Source organism: Heteronotia binoei, chromosome 5 (assembly GCF_032191835.1).
Source record: "Heteronotia binoei isolate CCM8104 ecotype False Entrance Well chromosome 5, APGP_CSIRO_Hbin_v1, whole genome shotgun sequence".
In the NCBI taxonomy this organism is placed as follows: Eukaryota; Metazoa; Chordata; class Lepidosauria; order Squamata; family Gekkonidae; genus Heteronotia; species Heteronotia binoei.
In genome coordinates this window covers 93768194-93787596 of record NC_083227.1, presented here as the reverse complement: position 1 = coordinate 93787596, position 19403 = coordinate 93768194, and the positions used below count along the sequence as shown (strand labels likewise).

The 19403-nt window shown below is 46.5% G+C and overlaps 1 protein-coding gene across 4 annotated transcripts in view; it reads left to right on the top strand.

Moving 5' to 3' along the window:
- The window catches only part of FBLN2 (fibulin 2), a 317538-nt gene that overhangs the window by 45114 nt on the left and 253021 nt on the right, over positions 1 to 19403 (top strand). The window contains exon 1 of one of the 4 annotated variants that reach the window (XM_060239832.1): positions 14060 to 14195. The exons of 1 other annotated variant lie outside the window; for it this stretch is intronic. The gene's annotated coding sequence lies outside the window, so the exon portion shown is untranslated. Of the gene's footprint in view, positions 1 to 14059; positions 14238 to 19403 lie in introns of those variants that run through there. 2 more of the 4 variants (XM_060239828.1, XM_060239831.1) reach the window with 2 other exon arrangements.

Below are 19403 nucleotides of genomic sequence, written 5' to 3'. Positions count from 1 at the left end.
TGAGCTGCCTGCCTTTGCTAATGACATGCTGCAGGTGCCCTTAGTAGATGCACCTGTGGCAGCCCTACAGTCCCATGGTCTGCTAGCAGAAGACGGTCAAGGCTCAATTAGGGACAACTGGGACAGGAAGATTGACCTGGCCCTGAAGAGGAGCCATGAGGCTACGGCTCTGGCCATCAGGGCCGCTGCCGCCAACTCCATAGTCTCTAGGGCGGCGATAGTGTGGATCAGACGCCTATCACAGCTCTTGCCGGATATAGATAGAAGGACACTGGAGGGCACCAGCAGACTCATGCGGGCGGCTGAGTTCTCAGCAGATGCCTCCTTAGATGCCCTTACCTTCTCTGCCAGGGCGATGGCAGCCAACACGGTAGCTAGAAGGGGTCTTTGGCTTAGAGCCTGGCCAGCTGACAACCATTCCAAGTCGATCGTCTCAGGCTATCCCTTTAAGGGTGAGAAGTTATTCGGTGACACACTGGAAAAGATCCTCGTGGAGACGCGAGATAAGAAGAAGGCCATGCCCAAGTTTCTGAGACGCACCGACAGGAGAGGGTTTGGCACCAATTCCTTTCGGACCTCCTCCAACTTCTCCAGACCAAAGCAGGAGTACAAGAGAGCACCCTGGGGCCAATCCAAGCAGAGTTTCCATAAAAACTCCTCCAACTCCCGATTTCAGAGGAACCAGCCCGATAGATCGGGCAAGTTCCAGAAGGGTCCCAAGCCCAACCAGGCATGACTGGGAGCACATCCCAGTAGGGGGTCGCCTGCTTCACTTTCAGCAAGCCTGGGTGGAATCGCAGGCGGACTCTTGGACTCTAGAGATTGTCTCCCGGGGTTACCCGATAGAGTTCAGGCGTACACCCCCAGATCGTTTCATTACCTCCCCCCTCCGCTCGGACCCAGAGCGGAGGGACATCACCCTCAAGGCAATACACCACCTTCTGGATATAGCGGCAATAGAACAAGTCCCTCCGAAGCAGAAATATCAAGGTGTCTATTCCATCTTCTTCACAGTTCCCAAGAGGAACGGGGACTGGAGGGCAATTTTGGACCTAAAATTCCTGAACAAGAACATCAAACTACGACACTTCAGAATGGAGTCCATCAAGTCTATAACAGAGGCCCTGAACCACAGGGATTACATGTCATCACTGGATCTGACAGAGGCCTACCTGCATATCCCGATTCTACCCTCACACCGCAAGTTCCTGCGTTTCTGCGTAAATGGCTCTCACTACCAGTTCAGAGCTCTACCCTTCGGGCTTGCAACGGCTCCACGGGTGTTCACCAAGGTATTGGCGAACCTGATTGCACACCTCAGACAGAGGGGCATACACGTGCATCCGTACCTCGACGACCTGTTGCTGAGGTCATCGTCAAGGGAGAAAGCAGAACAGGACTTACGGAGCACAGTCAGCTGCCTCCAAAGACACGGCTTCCTGATCAATACAGCCAAGAGTCACCTTCGACCGACTCAGAGACTAGAGCACCTGGGCATGATAGTGGACACAAACCTCAAAGCCATCTTTCTCCCAGAGGACAAGATCTTAAAGACAATGACGTTGGCACAACAGGTGATCCAGGCGTCATCATCATCACTACTGACTCTAGCAAGACTCATGGGCCTCCTCATCTCAAACCTCGAGGCACTACAGTGGGGTCGGCACCACACCAGACAACTCCAGATGTTCCTTCGCCCCCACCAACTACACATCATGGAGAGACGCTCCATATCCCTTTCACTGCCCCCGGCGGTGAAGGAGAGCCTCAGGTGGTGGACCAAGGCCAGCAACTTACGCCAGGGGAGAGTCTTCCTCATAGAAGGGGAGCTGCAACTGTTCTCGGACGCCAGCCTCTCCGGTTGGGGGGCAACCCTCAACGAGATCCCAACACAGGGCCAGTGGTCGACCAGGGAATCGAACCTCCCAATCAACCTACTAGAGCTTCGGGCAGTTCGCCTAGCCCTCCTACACTTCCAGGACCAAGTCTCAGGCCAACACGTCCTAGTGCGAACGGACAACATAGCAGCAAAGGCCTACTTAAACAATCAAGGGGGGTCCAGGTCCAGCTCCCTCTACAGGGAGGCCGGAAAACTGTTCGGCTGGGCAGAACTTCATCTGAAGTCAATAAGAGCAGAACACATCAAGGGGGCGCACAACGTGCAGGCGGACTGGCTCAGTCGAGAGAGCATCCAGGCAGGGGAGTGGTCCCTCAACAGGACTATATTCCTACAGATAGTGGATCACTTCGGCCCGCCAACCCTGGACCTCTTCGCATCTCCACAGAATCACCAGCTGCCCCGGTTCTTCACAAGGTACTTTCACAGTCAGGCGGAGGCCACAGACGCCCTAACATCCCCGTGGCCTCAAGGTCTCCTGTATGCCTTCCCGCCAATCCCGGTCATCCCAAAAGTTCTCAGAAGGATCAGGTCGCTGGGGGCAGAAGTCATCTTAGTTGCGCCCTGGTGGCCTCGGCGTCCCTGGTTCTCTTCAATCCAGCAGATGTCAGCGGAGAAACCCCTCCACCTACCAACCGGGCCGGACATGCTGCTACAGGGACCAGTGTGGCACCCCCGCCCAGAATGGCTGAGATTGACCGCGTGGAGGTTGAGAGGAGATCGCTACTAGACCTAGGGTACACCAGCGAAGTGACGAATACCATCTTAGCATCCAGAAAGGAATCCACGACGCGAATCTACAACATGTCTTGGAAAGCCTTCCACAGGTGGTGCCGGAGAAAGAGTGTGGATCCATTGCACCCTACTGTTCCCAGGGTGCTACAATTCCTTCAGGATGGACTACAGTCCGGCCTGAAGCCAGCCACCCTCAAACGCCAGATCGCGGCACTGTCGTCAGTACTTCAGCAGGTGGATGGTGTATCCCTGTCGTCTCACCCTCACATCCGACGGTTCCTTAGAGGGGCTTCCTTAAGCTCCCCACCGCAGACTCATCGGTTCCCGACCTGGAGGCTGAACCCAGTGCTGACCGCCCTAACAGGTCCACCCTTCGAACCGCTCATGCAAGTGCCCTTAAAGATGCTTCGCATGAAGACGATTTTCCTGGTGGCAATAACATCGGCCAGAAGGGTCTCCGAGTTAGGAGCTCTATCCGCTAGGAAGGAGCTATGCGTGTTCCACAAGGACAAAGTCGTACTCTACCCGGATCCTACCTTCCAACCAAAGGTGTCCTCCAGATTCCACCAAAATCAAGAGATCAACCTACCATCCTTTTGTCCGGATCCCAGACACCCCAAGGAACGAACCTGGCACACCCTGGACGTGCGCAGGGCGATCAAAATCTACCTGATTAGAACAGAACCACTGCGCAAGGCAGATGCCATGTTCATCAATATTTCTGCACCCAGAATGGGGCAAAAGATGTCTAAGTCGGCCATTAGTTATGCCATCAAGCAGTGCATTGCAGAGGCGTACAAGGCCTTGCACCTCGAGGTACCACCTGGGATCACGGCACACTCGACCAGAAGCGCAGCCGCTAACGCAGCCTTCAGCAAGAACGCCTCAGTCGAGGAAGTGTGCAAGGCAGCTACATGGTCGTCAATCTCCACTTTCGTGCGACACTACAAGCTGAACTTTTACGCGTCGGCGGACGCGGCCTTCGGTAGACGAATCTTACAGCATGTGCTACCCGAGTAGGGCGATCCCTCCCTAAGTAACCTACTGCTCTAGGAGCACCCAAGATGTCCTCCGCCTCCTAGGGAGAACGACCCTTGGCACTTACCGTGAGGGGTCCTTCTCCTAGGAGGAAAGGAGGACATCTTGCCCTCCCATCTATCGCCCTACCTTGGGCAGCTTGTCTCTTCATGGCATCTACCAACACCTCTACCAATATCTGACGGCCTTCGGGCCTGTACTTAGTTTCTTATCTATAAAGTTTAATTTCTCGTCGGTCGTCCAACTCCTTTATGGATACCGACGGACTAATAGTTGTTCCTTTCTTGTTAAAAGTTTTTTGTTTTATAGATATAGTTATTGTTTATACTGCTGCTCGGAGTCACCCGAACTGAAGATGGGTGGTTCCCCACAGCCACAGGAAGAGGAAGTTTTGATTCCTGCCTCCCTGATTGGACGGTGGGAAAGCACCCAAGATGTCCTCCTTTCCTCCTAGGAGAAGGACCCCTCACGGTAAGTGCCAAGGGTCGTTTCCAGTGATTTGGCAGAGAGCGGCCAGGTAGACGGCAGCCGTCTCTCCCGCTGCCTGATCCCTCTTGTGGAACAGGAATCGGTGGGCGATGATGGATGGATGGGGTGAGAAATGCCCGGTCAGGAGTTTGACTACCTCCTTGTAAGTTTTCGCAGTGACTTTCGTGGGGGCAGAGAGACCTTTTGCGATCTTGAATGGCATCCCCACAGACACTCAGGAGTACATCTCGCTTCCGGCTGTCATCCATAATCATGTTTGCCCATAGGTAGCAGTCAACATGCTCTGCTTAGGTTTCCCACCTTTCGGGTTTGGCGAAGTTGAACTCTGTGATGTGGCCCGACATTCTGCTCGGGGTTGCCATGGTGGTGGCGGGTGCTCTGGCAGTGGTGGTTGCTCCACTGGTGGTGGGCACTTCTGCCCCTCTGGGCTGCATGCCTTCTTCGTCTCCAGCCAGGTCGGTGATTTCCCGATGGGGGGAACTAGTTGCCCGCGGACCTGGCTAGGATCCCATCCTCGTTGCCAGTGTAATGTACTGAGTTCTGAGACATTTAGAAGGCAACATGCTTTATTTGCGAGTACATCACAAAGAAAGCATGACGGGTCCGGGTCCCCAATTATATACATCTCCCGGAACAACCCCTTTACCTGGCCAGGTCCAATCCTGGCCAGTTAAACTTCCCGCCACAGATCTTCATAGGCAGAGTGCATTTTCATCCTTACGTCCGGCGACCTGTGGTTTCCCACTGGTCACCTCTGCGCACGCGCACTTGTGCTCTGTTGTAAATTCAGGGACCAAATTGCAAGACACAACAGTCTCCCACCAAACGTATTGCAAGCACTCGTGCTTCAAGAGCCTTGCATGACACTCACTGCTGCTGCTGGGACCACAGTAGGATTCTGTGTAAAAATTCATCCTCTGTGCTAGTCTTGCTTGTGTTCTGCTGTGTCACATGGATTCCCCGGACATCAGACAGTCTCTTCTTTGATTAGATATATGGAAGAAGTATATTGTAGGGACCATATCACTCCAGTTCCACCTACACTGGCCCCCAATTTGCTTCTGGGCCCAATTCAAGGTGCTAGTGTTGGCCTTCAAACCCCTATATCTGCTACTAGATGGCCTCCCAGATACCACCCTGCAGAAGTTGACCATGGGTTTGAAGTAGGGTTGCCAGGTCCAATTCAAGAAATATCTGGGGACTTTGGGGGTGGAGCCAGGACCAAGGGTATGACAAGCATAATTGAACTCCAAAGGGAGTTCTGGCCATCACATTTAAAGCGACTGCACACCTTTTAAATGCCTTCCCTACATTGGAAATAATGAAGGATAGGGGTACCTTCTTTTGTGGCTCATAGAATTGGAAACTTTTTGAAACTTGGAGGGTGTTTTGAGAAGAGGCATCGGATGCTATGCTGCAAATATGGTGTCTCTACCTCAAAAAACAGCCCCGCCCCAACACCCCAGATACCTGCAAATCAATTCTCCATTATACCCTATGGGAGTTGGTCTCTGTGACGGAACCGGCCCGATTCTGCCTTCAGACCCGGTCCCGTCAACTCCCTATTGAGTCGCCAACTCCTGGAGGGAGCTATTTCTCCTCCGGCCACTTGGGCTCGCTGCCACCACCTGCTCAGTCTAGGGGTTCAGATTGAGAGGAACAGGACTCCCAATCCCCCTCTCCAGCTATGAGGCCAGGCCTCAAGGTCCTCTGCCACCCTGTACTTGGGTATCACAGAGACCACAGCACTTCTTCGGGGAACCCCTGGAGGATTGGCACCTTATCCAACTGCATGCCTTCCCCCTTTCCCGGGGCCCCCTTCATAAAGCGGCGTGGTCTAAGCGGTTGGGATCTATGTGGTACAGAGTTTGACTGCCAGCATTCTAAACAGTAAAAATGTTTAATAAGAAGAGAAAGAAAAATAAAAACAAAAACAGTTACATGTAAAAGTTTAGCACAGCACCTGATCAGCAACAAGAAGGGCAAATAAAAGGTGGATTTAAATGCATCCTCTCGTCCCTGGTGTAAACTTGGTCTACCTTGTGAATTACTTACTCGGTCTGACTGCCTGGGGTCCTCCTCCTCTTGAGTAGGCCTCTCCCACAGTCAGGAGCCCACAGACTCACAACCTCTCTCTTTGAGGGCCAGCTGCGAACTGGCCTTTCCCCACCTAATTCAAATAAAAAAACCCAAAAGAACTTCCTGTCCCTCTAGGAGGCTTTCCCCCTAGAGTTGCTGGTTTAACTCCAGGAGGGAATGAGGGGAAGGCTAAAGAACTTCCTGCCCCTCTAGGAGGCTTTCCCCCTAGAGTTGATGGTTTAACTCCGGAAAGGGGGGGGGAAGTGAAGGGAAGGCTAGGCCACACAGCCTGCCTAGTAGTTTCATGTTCCCCTCCAACTAAGCACCAACATTAACCAAGATGGCATTTCTCCACAGTCTCCTTAGGGAATAATGGAGTGCCCAGCAGACATTTCCTTCCCCCTCACTTTCTGATGACCCTGAATTGGGGAGAGGGCCTCCAAACCAGGGGATCCCCTGCCCCCACCTGGGGATTGGTAACCCCCGTTTGAAGGTCTTGGTGGGATGATTAAAAAAAGTAGGCTGAGACTGAACGAAGATGCATGGATTACTGTGGCTAGGTCAGGCATGATAGGAAAGGAGCCAGTTGCTGAGCTTGGTGAAGATGAAGAAATGCCAATTTGGCAATATGCATGACATGGGCCTCCATTGAAAGAAAGGTATCCAGAGTCATGCCCAGACCCTTAACAGACAGTGCTGGTATCAGTGGCACCCCATCAAGAGCTAGGAGCCTGTACCCCAGTCTAGCCCTCCCACACCCAAACCCTTGATGGATTGTGCTGGTGTTAATGGCACCCCATCAAAAGTCGGGAGTCTATGCCCCAACCCCGAGGCTCCCCTCCTCAGCCACAGAACCTCCAAAAGTCACCTGCAGGCTACACTATTGTAACTCGCTCTATGCTGACCTTCCCTTGAGACTTACCTGGTATCTCTAACTGATCCAGAATGTGGTGGCGCAAGTCCTGGTGGGAGTACCATGAACAGCACATATAAAACCTGTGCTGTTCCAGCTATACTGACTCCCAGTTGAGTACTAAGTCAGGTTCAAGGTTTTTGTGTTGACCTTTATGGTCTTGAGCAATCCAGTATCTGCATGTCTTTGGGACTGCCTCTTCTGGTATATCCCTGGGAGAGCATTACACTCCACTGAGAACAACCTACTGATGATCCCTGGGCCCAAAGATATCTGGCTGTCCTTGACCAGAGCCAGGGCTTTTTTAGCCCTAGCTTCAACCGGATGGAACTTTCTGCCAAATACCACCAGGAGCCTGTGGTACTTAATACAGTTTTGCAGGGCCTGTAGGGCAGAGGTGTTCTGCCAGGCTTTTGCTTGAGGACAGCAACAGGTTCCATCATAGCTGGCACCCTTCTCTTTTCTTCTAACTTTATTGCTTCAGCCTCCTCCTCACGCTGCTCACGAGATGGCGACATGGTCCAGAGTGGAAACCAGACTAAATTACTGATGCCATCTTAAGACTATTTAATATTTTAAAACCCTGTGATTTTTTTTTTTAAAAAAACTTTATTGTTTTTTAATAATGTTATATTGATGTTTACAAGATTATGCATGGGATAGAGAAGTACTTTTCTCCCTTTCTCACAATACAAGAACTTGTGGACGTTCAATGAAATTGCTGAGCAGTCGGGATAGAACTGATAAAAAGAAATACTTCTTCACCCAAAGGGTGATTAACACATGGAATTCACTGCCACAGGAGGTGGTGGCGGCTACAAGCACAGACAGCTTCCAGAGGGGATTGGATAAGCATATGGAGCAGAGGTCCATCAGTGGCTATTAGCCACAGGGTATTGATGGAACTCTCTATCTGGGGCAGTGATGTTCTGTATTCTTGGTGCTTGGGGGCCACAATGGGAGGGCTTCTAGTGTCCTGGCTGCACTGGTGGACCTTTGATGGCACTTGGGTTTTTTGGCCACTGTGTGACACAGAGTGTTAGACTGGATGGGCCATTGGCCTGATCCAACATGGCTTCTCTTATGTTCTTATGATTTGGGCATGTTTAACCTGGAGAGGAGATGAGTGAGAAGTGATATGATCACCATCTTCAAGTACTTGAAAGGCTGTCATACAGAGGATAGTGCATAATTGTTTTCTGTTGCCCCAGAAAGTCAGACCAGAACCAACGAGTTGAAATTAAATCAAAGTTTCTAGCTCAACATTAGGAAAAACTTTCTGACAGAGTGGTTCCTCAGTGAAACAGATTTCTTTGGGAGGTGTGGGATCTCCTTCTTTGGAGATTTTTAAGCAGAGGCTAGATGGCCATCTGACAGCAATGCTGATTCTAGGGCTGTCAAGCTCCTGCTGGGGATGGGTTTTTCCCCAGAGTGAGGGCCCCAACCCTCCGGCATGAATGAATGAACTTTATTACAGTCATAGACCAATATAAAAACTATAACACATCATATAAAACCCTCCTAAAATACCTAAGATAGTATAAAATACCCTCCTAAAAAAACATAAAATACAATAAAATACATAAACATTTCCCCACCTATACAATCCAAGATAACTAAAATATAATTGAACCAATTTTAAAATTCAAGTCAGTTCCAATTTGTATAAATCCTTTAAATCAGAGTATAAAAAACATTTATAAACTAAAATTCCAAGAGATCATACAAGACATGCAGTTTCTTGTTTCTTAGTATGGAACTTCACAAGATAATGGCAAAATTTGGCTATCTGTCTAGAGATAGTTGGACTTGCATCTACCAAAAGTTTCTCCAAACATGCCTTGTCCGCGTCTGCCATTGGTTTAACTACAAACGGGGAAACAAACCTATCCCTCTGTACCTGGTGGAAAGGGCATCGAAAAAACATATGAGTCATCGACTCCACCTCTCCCATAGCACAAGGACAGCGTCGGTCTTCATACGGGACTTTTCTATATTTCCCTTCTAGCACCTTTGAGGGCATGGCTGCGCATCGAGCCAACGTAAAGGCTCTTCTGTGGGCTGGTACCTCCAAATAAAAAAAGGACTTGGCCGTCCTCATAACATATTTGGTCTCAGTAGCTGCTAAAAAAGAGGGGGCCTGTTCTAGATCCCTTTGTCTCTCTATATCGCAGATTCTTTGTTTGATAATACTTTTTGCTTTGGCATAGCTCTGCGCCAAGAGGTTTTCAAGTGAGAATCCTATACTTTCTAAGTTGCTTCTGACCAATTGCAGCCACCTTGGCCTATAGGGGTCTTGAGTTATTAAAGGGAAGAGGCCTTTTTTGTTTTTATGGATCCTTAGCCATTGACATGCCGAAGATAACATAATTCTGGCCTCAATTCTCATTTGCCCAGTTTCTAAACGCAAAAGGGCATTTGACACACCTGGCGGAAGCTGCAAAACGTTACGAAGAAATTTAGATTGCACTTTCTCGAGAGCCTTCAGTTTTTTAGCCGAAATGCCCAGGTTAATACCATAGAGCAATTGTGTTAACACTTTGTATTGAAACAGTTTCAGTGCTGCCGGAACATAGAAGGCCCCCTTAGAGCGAAAAAATCTCAGGATAGCATACATTGTTTTCTCAGCTTTCTCCACCCTCATATTACAATGTTCAGTATATGCACCTGTATTCTGAATTACCATTCCCAAATAAGTAAATTTTGTTACTTGTTCTATTTTCTTCCCTTTCATAGTCCAATACCTCTTCTTGGCTTTTTTGCCAAATGCCATCACTTTTGTTTTTTCAAAGTTTATTACCAACCGTTCATTTTCACAGTACTTAACAAAGCTGTCTAAGGCTCTCCGCAACCCAATAGGTGTTCTAGATAACAGTACCACATCGTCTGCATATAGCAGTACTGGAAGATGGCGAAGAGCCAGCTTTGGGGGGTGAAATTTAGTATCAGTCATATGTTCCACCATATCACTGATATAGTAGTTAAATAGGATGGGGGCCAAAAGGCAACCCTGTCTTACACCCTTCTGAGTTTTTATTGGTTCTGTAAGTAATCCCTGCATATTACATCTCACTCTAAGAAATGATTCTTCATGGAGTCCACGAATAAGAAATAGCAGCCTTTTATCAATATTAGAAGCCGCTAGTTTTTGCCACAATCGTTGCCTTGAAATGGAATCAAATGCTGCCTTTAAATCAATAAAAGCAGCATATAGAGCAGTTGTACCTCTGGCAGAGTACTTCCCAATTAGCTGTTGCAATATCAGGCAGTGCTCGATTGTCGACCTTTCTTTCCTAAATCCAGCCTGTTCCAGGGGAATAATTTCTTCTTGTTCCATCCATATTTCTAGTTTTTCTAAAAGATGTCTTGTATAGATCTTACTTATTATATTTAAAAGACTTATGGGCCTATAATTGGCGGGATTATTTCGATTGCCTTTTTTAAAAATAGGGACAACTATAGCTGTCCCCCACTGCTTTGGGATTCGGCCTGTTTGATCAACATAAGTGAAAAAAGATGCCAGAAATTGTGCCCACCAATTTACATTCTCTTTAAGCATCTCAGCTGGTATGCCATCTATACCTGGAGCCTTCCTATTTTCCAGTTGCATTATATGGGCTTTTATTTCTTGCGTACTAACTGGTGGCCACTGAGGAAAGTTCTCTATGTTACCTGGAAAAGAGGGTTGGACATTGTCATCATATAAATTCTGGAAGAAAACAGTCCATGTTTCCGCCGGAATAAACATGTCCAGGGGAGAGGCTATCTTAAACCCCCCAATCTTTGTTAATTTCCAGAAAAGCGCAGAATTTTTTAGTTTCACAGCCTGTATAAGTTCCTCCCATAGTTTCCGAGTATACTCTTTCTTCTTCCTTTGAATAATGCCTTTATAGGTTTTTTTATGGCTCACTAGGGCACTTTGTGTCTCTACCCTTTTTTCTATGCTACTTCTCATAGCAAGATGATACAAACGATTTAGTTCTTTTTTTGCTTGGGCACATTCAGAATCAAACCAACGTTTTGTTTTCCTATAATGCTGATGTAATCTATTCCCTGCTGGCACAGTCATAATAGAGTAAATCTCCTGGATCATATCTTGGTAAACTATTAACGGGTCTTGGTTTTCATCTAAAGCTGTGAACACTAACACATGCTTCTGCAAATTTTCTGGAGTTAAGATTTCTTTCACTTTTTTATCCAATTCCCTACCCCACCTTACTCTTTTCCCCATAATTCCTATCCTTGTTGTATAACATACCTCATTTTGGTTAGGATTTAATGGGAGAGCTATCTGCAGACATAGAGGTAGATGGTCACCCTCCAAGTATGGGAGTACTTGGAAATTTTTAATCAGAGGTAATAGAGAATTGCATACCAACATATAATCAATAGTGCTCATTCTATTCCCAGACATAAAAGTATATTCGCCCGGATGATCGCCATAGAATGCCCCATTTAGGATATGGAACTCTCTTCTTCCTGCTAATTTAGCTAAACATAGGCCGGCAAAGTTTGCCTTACAATCTTTAAAATCTCTTGTGAAGGGAAGTCCATACTGGCCTTGTTTCTGCTCATTTAGTAGGGAATTAAATTTATTTGTTAAGAAGGCATCATTCATTCCCATACGGGCATTGAAATCCCCTGCCAGTAAGATTTGAGCTTCCGGGTGTTCCAGGGAAAGATTTATTATAAATTGGTCTAGTGACGCCCAGTTTTCTTCTATAGATGTCTGTTTTGTTAGAGGTGGGAGGTATACATTTATAATAATCAGGATTCCCCTATCCCATCTCACCAATATAGCCATAGCTAAATGGGACAGCGAGGGTTTCAACACACATTGAACCTTAAGAGCATTGGAAATAAAAATGCCCAAGCCTCCTCTTAACCTCCCTGGACCTTTTCCTGGAACTGCTGGTAAACTATAGGAGGAATAACCGTCCAGCAAAAGAGTTTCTGCCATCCACGTTTCCTGCAATAAAATAATATCAAAGTCTCTCTGGAAAAAAGGAACCTCTATGTACGAATGAAGACATCTTAGCCATCCCGCCACCCTCCGGCATGGAGCAGGCTGCTGGGGGGATCTCTGCCCCCAAAGAACTCCATCATCATGTGACATGCCCAGTGTGATGATGTAACCCAGAACAGTGTACCACAGGGTTTTTACCTGAATCTCAGAGTGTCCCCAGCACAATGTGCCTAGCCTGATGATGTCACTTCCAGGTGATGTTATTGTGCTACACACACGAAGTTCACATGAGAATGCTTCCCCTGCCAAAGCCAAGCTAAGGCTTGGCAACCCTAACTGATCCTGTGAATTTGGCAGATCATGAGAAGGAGGGCAGGAAGGGTTGCATTGGTGCTTACTGGAGAGCCAGTTTGGTCTAGTGGTTAAGTGTGCGGACTCTTATCTGGGAGAACCAGGTTTGATTCCCTACTCCTCCACTTGCACCTGCTAGCAGGGCCTTGGGTCAGCCATAGCTCTGGCAGAGGTTGTCCTTGAAAGGGCAGCTGCTGTGAGAGCCCTCTCCAGCCACACCCACTTCACAGGGGAGGAAGGTAAAGGAGATTGTGAGCCGCTCTGAGACTCTTCGGAGTGGAGGGCAGGATATAAATCCAATATCTTCATCTTCTTCTTCTTCTTCTTAGTTCTCGTGGCTCTTTCTTACCTGGCCAGGGAAATGATGGTTGCCACTTTGGGATCAGTCAGCATTTTTTCTCCTGGACAGTTTGGCAAGAGATCCTGGAGGTTTTGCCTTTTTCTGGACATGGAGCAGGGGTCACTGGGGATGTAAGTGTGAATTTCCTACATTGTGCAGGGGGTTGGACTAAATGACCCTGGAGGTCTTTTTGAACTCTATGATTCTATGAAATTGAGAGGTGGAAGGGTGAAGGGAAATGGGGTGAGCAGCCAGGCCAGTGAACAGTGGCAATGATGAGAAAGGAGAAAGCAGAGTGGCAGGGAGGGAGCTCTGATGTGTGAATGATAGATGAGTGGGCAGAGGCAGGAAGAATATGGATGAAGGGGATTGGGAAACAGGATGGACATAGCAAAAGGGAGGGGGATGGATGAGGGAAATAGTGAGCAGGCAGGCAGGGCAGCAGGCAAACGGAGTGGGGGAAGGGGTAGGCAAGCCAGCAAGACCCCCTTTCCCCATGCTTGCCTGTGGGGATAGGAGGTGCAGGAGCAGTTGTTGATTCAAAGGGAGTTGAGAGTGAGTCAATAACAGGTCCCAGCTTGTTAGTGTATATTTATCTTGCAAGTGAGGTCTAGTGGAGTGTATGCTTCTCCTAACTGGAGGAGCTGAGTTTAAGAAATCAGTTAAGTGCAATCTAGCAAAGTAGGTACCTTGCAGAGAAATTGAACTTATGCTTTAAATTCCAATTTGAATTAGAATTTCAACTACTTTGCTTCTTATACGCATGTATTGACTCATGCAGACAATGGGTTCTGGCAAGGAATTCTGATTTTGTTTATAAAACTTGTTTTACTGTTTATGCAAATGGTCCTGGAAAGGCCCATGAGAAATAAGTACTTACCTAGCAGTTATAATAGTCATCTGTTCTTAAAAAGGCAGAGCTCCTATGCGATCTATGATTTTTTTCAAATACCATGATTGATCTTTAGGTTCTTTCCAAAACCTTGAGAAAAGTTACCAAAAGATTAGTACCTGCAGGCATGCAAGATTAGGGACAGGATGGATATTCAAGGGATAACATTTCAAGGCAGTGAATGCATAATGAAAACCAAACTTGCCACATATAAATGTGCTGCCATTATTTTTTCTTAACATATCTGCTGGACTGAAAACAGTCTTTTCATTTTTGTGCAGTTTCATTGCACATCAGGAGGAGGTAAAAGTGAATTAACCATATCATAGGCACATAGTACTTCCCTGCTCAGATTACACCACAAAATCTGGGCAGTTCCTTTGGACAGGGGCTGGAAAAAGAAACTTGTGAGTTGTGTGAGCAGCACTTGGAAACAGAGCACCAGTAATATGAATGGAGACAAAAGGTTATAAGAAAATATAACTACATTTATAGGTCTATAAATCTACACATTTGCTGCAGTTAGCTGCAATTCTGGTAGGTTATTATTGTTGGTATGCTTAAATTGTTTTCTTGGGGGGGGGTAGCTTTCATTTTGTTCCATGCTGTCCTTTGTTGGCTATAAAGATTATATCTTGCTATGCTGTTCTGTGACTTTATGCTGACTGTTCTCAAGATTTACTTTTTAATGCTCAAAATGTAAAGCTGTTGCTAAATATTTCCTGTCTGATAATATCTGAAAACATTCTGTAGATGTGCAAGGATTTACTGGGCAATCTTTTAGCTATTCAGTATAAGAATGACGGCTAGACTGAACTTGACAAATCTTTTGCAATATACCTTTCTGCTGGCTACATCATCAAATGCAGGAGGACTATATTTGAATTATACCAATAAATCATCTGGCATATAGTCTTTCTTTGCACATGAGCTTCTTGAAGAAGCAATTATTTTAGATGCTGCTCCTGGCCTTTGGTCTGTGAATTGGAAAACTTTTTTTTTACTGCATGTGTAAAGTTTGTTTTCATTAATAGCAATTAAGAAGGAATTGTGATTCAGTGTGACAAGCGGAACATGACCCATATGAAGCTGTACAGGGTTAAGTTATATAGGTACACCTTTAGTAGGTGTGTGTTGCAAAATATCAAGAATAATTTAGATGCTAACAATGTTCACTGCTTTAGAACACTGTAATTTTGTTTTTATTTTCTCAGGTTCTGTTGTTTTATGTGATGGAAAATGCTTGGGAGTTGTAATGTCTTGGCAGAATTTCCTTTTGCTGTGGAGTGTGCTGTTAGGGAACTGTGTGAGCTACAAAAGAATGTGCAGGAAGTACATAGGGATATGTTCAGATACTGGCCATACCCAATTTTTAAAATTAATTCAACCTTCTAAGCAATCCAAATTACCTGTTTTCAAGCAATGAACCAGGATTCCCCCCTCCTCCCCATCATTGATGGGCCTATTTCCTTAGTTACCTTTAAAAAAGGTTATGTGAGGCAGGACTTGCCTCAGGCATCAGTCGTCTGCTAATAAGGATTACATTTTCATTGTGGCATGTGATGGAATGTAAGTGACTATTGCATGTTCTTTCTTTGATTCTTTGGCCTCAGAAGACCATAGCAGATTTCAGTCTCGCTTTTTATTTTAGGCAGACGTGTTTTTAAGCATTTTTAAAAATGAACTATTGCTTTTCTAATCTGTATTTTTTTCTTTCCAAATGTTGCTATATTTTTAAGTGTGGCAGGGACAAAGAAAGATGTTTTTGAGAGGCTGTTTTAACATGCTCTGTTGTTGGTTAATCTTGAATTTTCAGGTATTCAAAATACATCAGTTTTTTCCCTTGCCTTTGTACTTTGTTTAATCCTCCTGGAATATTTGTGTGTGTTTGTGTATGTGACTTTGGCAGAGGGAAGGAGTGAAGGTGCATTTTGGATCATGAACATTATTTTCTTACATATAATGTAACAGTTTCATCAGAATGATCAAAGGAACCATCTGTATTGTATGCAGTACAAATATTTGTGGTAAATTTGCCACCTGAGCAGTGGCATATCTGTGTGCCACTGGCTAAACTGCTTTGCTTTTCACAGAAAAGATTGGAGGTTGTGAGCTCAGAAAGTCAGATTGTCAAGAGCAGCAGGGAGGGGCCTGAAGAAGATGGCTTGAAGACAAGTAGCTTAAAAGAACTGGGAGAACAGGAGGGTCAGCAAGAAGTGAAAAAATTGGAAGACAAAGATAGGGGTGCCAGATTCCAGGTGGGACGTGGGGATTCCCTGGAATTACAGATGAATTCAAGACTACAGAGATCCATTCCCCTTAGAGAAAATGGCATCTATGGAGGGTGAACTCTATGACATCATACCCCACTGAAGTCCCTGCCCTTCCCATACTCCATCCCCAAATCTCCAGTAATTTCACATCCTGGATCTGGCCACCCTACCTTTCCATTCCCTGCCAGTAACCAGGGGGAACCTGACTAGGAATGGGCATGAACTGGGAAAATATTCATGGTTCATGACCCACCCAGTTTGTGAACCATGAACTATCACAAAATTTTCCTGGTTTGTGACCAGGTAGAATGCACCCTAGAGCCACAAAGCTCTCAGGAATCTCTGGCTGTCTGTCCCCCAGTTTCCCTCCAAGTTTGGTGAGGATTAGATTTATGGGATCTGAGTTATGCCCCCCCAAAGAAGGTGCTCCCAGTAAAGTGCTTTCTGGAGAAATTACAGGCATTTTGACAGGCACAGGTTCAGGAAGTTCAGGAGTGTATAGAATGGATGGTTAGAGACATCGTCACAGGGATCCTCCCCTGGATGCTACTCTACATGCACTCCAAGTTCTGCCCCCTCTGCTGCTTTGAAGTTTGGTAAACATTTAGATTGAATGGAGACAAGTCTGTCTGGAAATGTTTCCATTTATGAACCAGCATGAACCACCACAAACAACTTGAAGATTTGTGGAAAGTTCATGCTGGTTGACCTGCTACAAACTTCAGTTCACAAACCAGCCAAAATTTGTTACATCCTTCCGAAGTTGGTAAAATGAGTACCCAACTTGTGTGTGGAGGGGAAGTGTAGATGACTGGGGAAGCCAATGGCAAACCACCCCGTAAAAAGTTTGCCATGAAAACATTGTGAAAGCAACGTCACCCCAGAGTCGGAAATGACTGGTGCTTGCACAGGGGACCTTTCCCTTCCTTAGTTTATGAACCAGTTCATGCCCTTCCTTAGACCCGACGACCCTAGAAGAGCTGCAGACTAGAATCTCTAATGTTGGGCCTAATACTGTGGTTTCTGTTACTGATGCAACTCTGCAGTGATACTTTCGAGATTGCAGGTCTGAAGCAGAATTGGCTGCGCTTAAGTCTGTAGGAAAATATGCTTGAAATCATTTAATGGGACTGACAGATGGCAATTCAACTAAAGTGCCATTATATTTTGCATCTCCAAGCAGTTTTTGAGTTTTTAACCAAAACAAATGAAACGGTCCACTTTGATATTGTTGTATCAAGCATGTCTTTGCAAAAGTCTTGTAATTGGACTCTCATCCATTGCTTCAATTTTAAAATAAGCTACCCAAATTCTGTTTTTAATTTATGGAGTGGTAAAATAGTTTCTGATTTTATTGTGCCCATCTAGAAAGAACAGATGGTGGTTTAAACAAGTTTCGCTATGGGAGAAAATGTTCCAAGCCTTTGATAGATTGTATCCATCTGCAAGGAAGAAATAAGACTGGTGTAGAGTAAACAAACTTAATGTAAAAAAAACACCTGAATTCCATCTTTTACAAAAGCCCACGTTCCATGATGCTTCAGTATTACTGTAATAAATTGGCCATGATTTCACAGATTATTGTAGTTGTAGATCTTGCCCTTTATCCAACTGGGACACATTATGTACATCTAAATGTCAGATAGGTGTAAAGTACAAGTAATCCTGAAAAAGAATGCTCATTCTGAAGGACAGCTGGCATTGCTTCAGAAAAGTAACATCTCAAAGTCAACACTCCACCCACAAGATGTTCTTCTTCCATTTGCTCAGCCGTTCTTAAGTAATGTCAATGCAAGGCAGTTCTACTGATGTGAAAATAGGAGAATACAAGTAGATCATAGCTCATTTGGACCAGAAGTCCATTTATAACACCGCTGTGAGAAGCAGGGCTTTTTTTGATCAGGAATGCACAGAACACAGTTCCAGCTGGCTTGGTGTCAGGGTGTATGGCCTAATATGCAAATGAGCTCCTGCAGGGCTTTTTCTACAAAAAAGCCCTGTGTGAAACAATGGTGACATCAGGCGGCGTGGCCTAATAGGGTTTTCCCTGTTTGTTTGTTTCTAGTTGTACTGTTTAATCTGTTTGGGAATGGGTCTGTTCCCCCACGCCTAATAGGCAAATGAATTCCTGCTGGGCATTTTCTACAAAAAAGCCCTGGTGAGAAGACTTCCTTGGGAATAGACCTCATTGAATAGCCCTAAGCAGGATCGAATCAACATGTTTTTTGAGGGGCGGCAAAATTAAAAAATGGTGCCCCCTTATGGGCCCATAGAACAGAATGGACTCCATGCCCCATTTGACACCCCCCTCTGGTAGCACCCAGGGTGAGCACCCCCCTCTGCCCTCCCCTAGATCCGGCCCTGGCCCCAAGTAGGATTCTGAGAAGTCCTGTTTAAGATTGCTGTCTTAATCCAATATTCTGTTTCCAACAGGTTTGCTAGCCCCACCTGCTGGGGGTATGGGATCAGCTGTTCTCTGTCCCTGACTGCCAATCAGCTTGTTGATGGGAGGACTAAGAGCAGGAGGAAGGCCCAGGCTATGTTACTATGTTTCCCATTAACATGCACATATGTGCAAATGTGCATGGATTTTCACCTCTCCGCCCACAGCTTTTTCAGTTTAAGCACATGGGTTCTTCCTCTTAGGCAGCCCCACCCCACTGGTCAGCTGGTGCCTGTGAATGGGTCTCTCATGGCCAGCACAGTCTGTGTGTGCATGTGCAAGCCAGGGATGGAGGTGGGGGAACTAGGGTTGCCAGCCTCCAGGTGGAGCCTGGAGCTCTCTTGCTTTTACAACTGATCTCCAACTGGCAAGAGATCAGCTCCCCTGGAGAACATGGGTGGACTCTATGGGTGGACTCTATGACATTATACCATGATGAGACCCCTCCCCTCCCAAACCCCACTCTCTCCCAGATCCACCCCCAAAGTCTCCAGGTATTTTCCAGCATGGACCTGGCAACCCTAGGGAAGGCCGCATCCACCCCCCTGCCTTACTACCCCTCAGCAACATGGCCAGCACCCCTTGTCAGCCTCCTGCAGCCAGGGCTGTCGGGAAAGTACTGGGTGTTTTCCACCACCTAGCACAGGCAGGCTGGGCAGACAGATGCCAGGCTGCTGGAGCTTTTGCCTGGGCTCCAAGAGGACTGACATCTATCTTTCTTTCTCCCTCCCTGTCCCCTCCCACCCCCATGCTTGCCCATCGACTTCCTGGGGCGGGGGGGCAGAAGGGATGGACAAGGCAGGAAAAAGTTTGCAGAGAGTTTTTGTTCTCTTTCATTTTTTGGAAGTGACTCCAAGTGGCACTGGTTGCCTTAGTTGGCATGTGCTCCTCTTGGTGTTGTGACAGAAGCAGTAAAGAACTGGAGGAAGGTCTGCCCCACTGCTGGCTTGCTTTGAATTGCTTCCTTTTAGCTTTGTCCACTTGCCC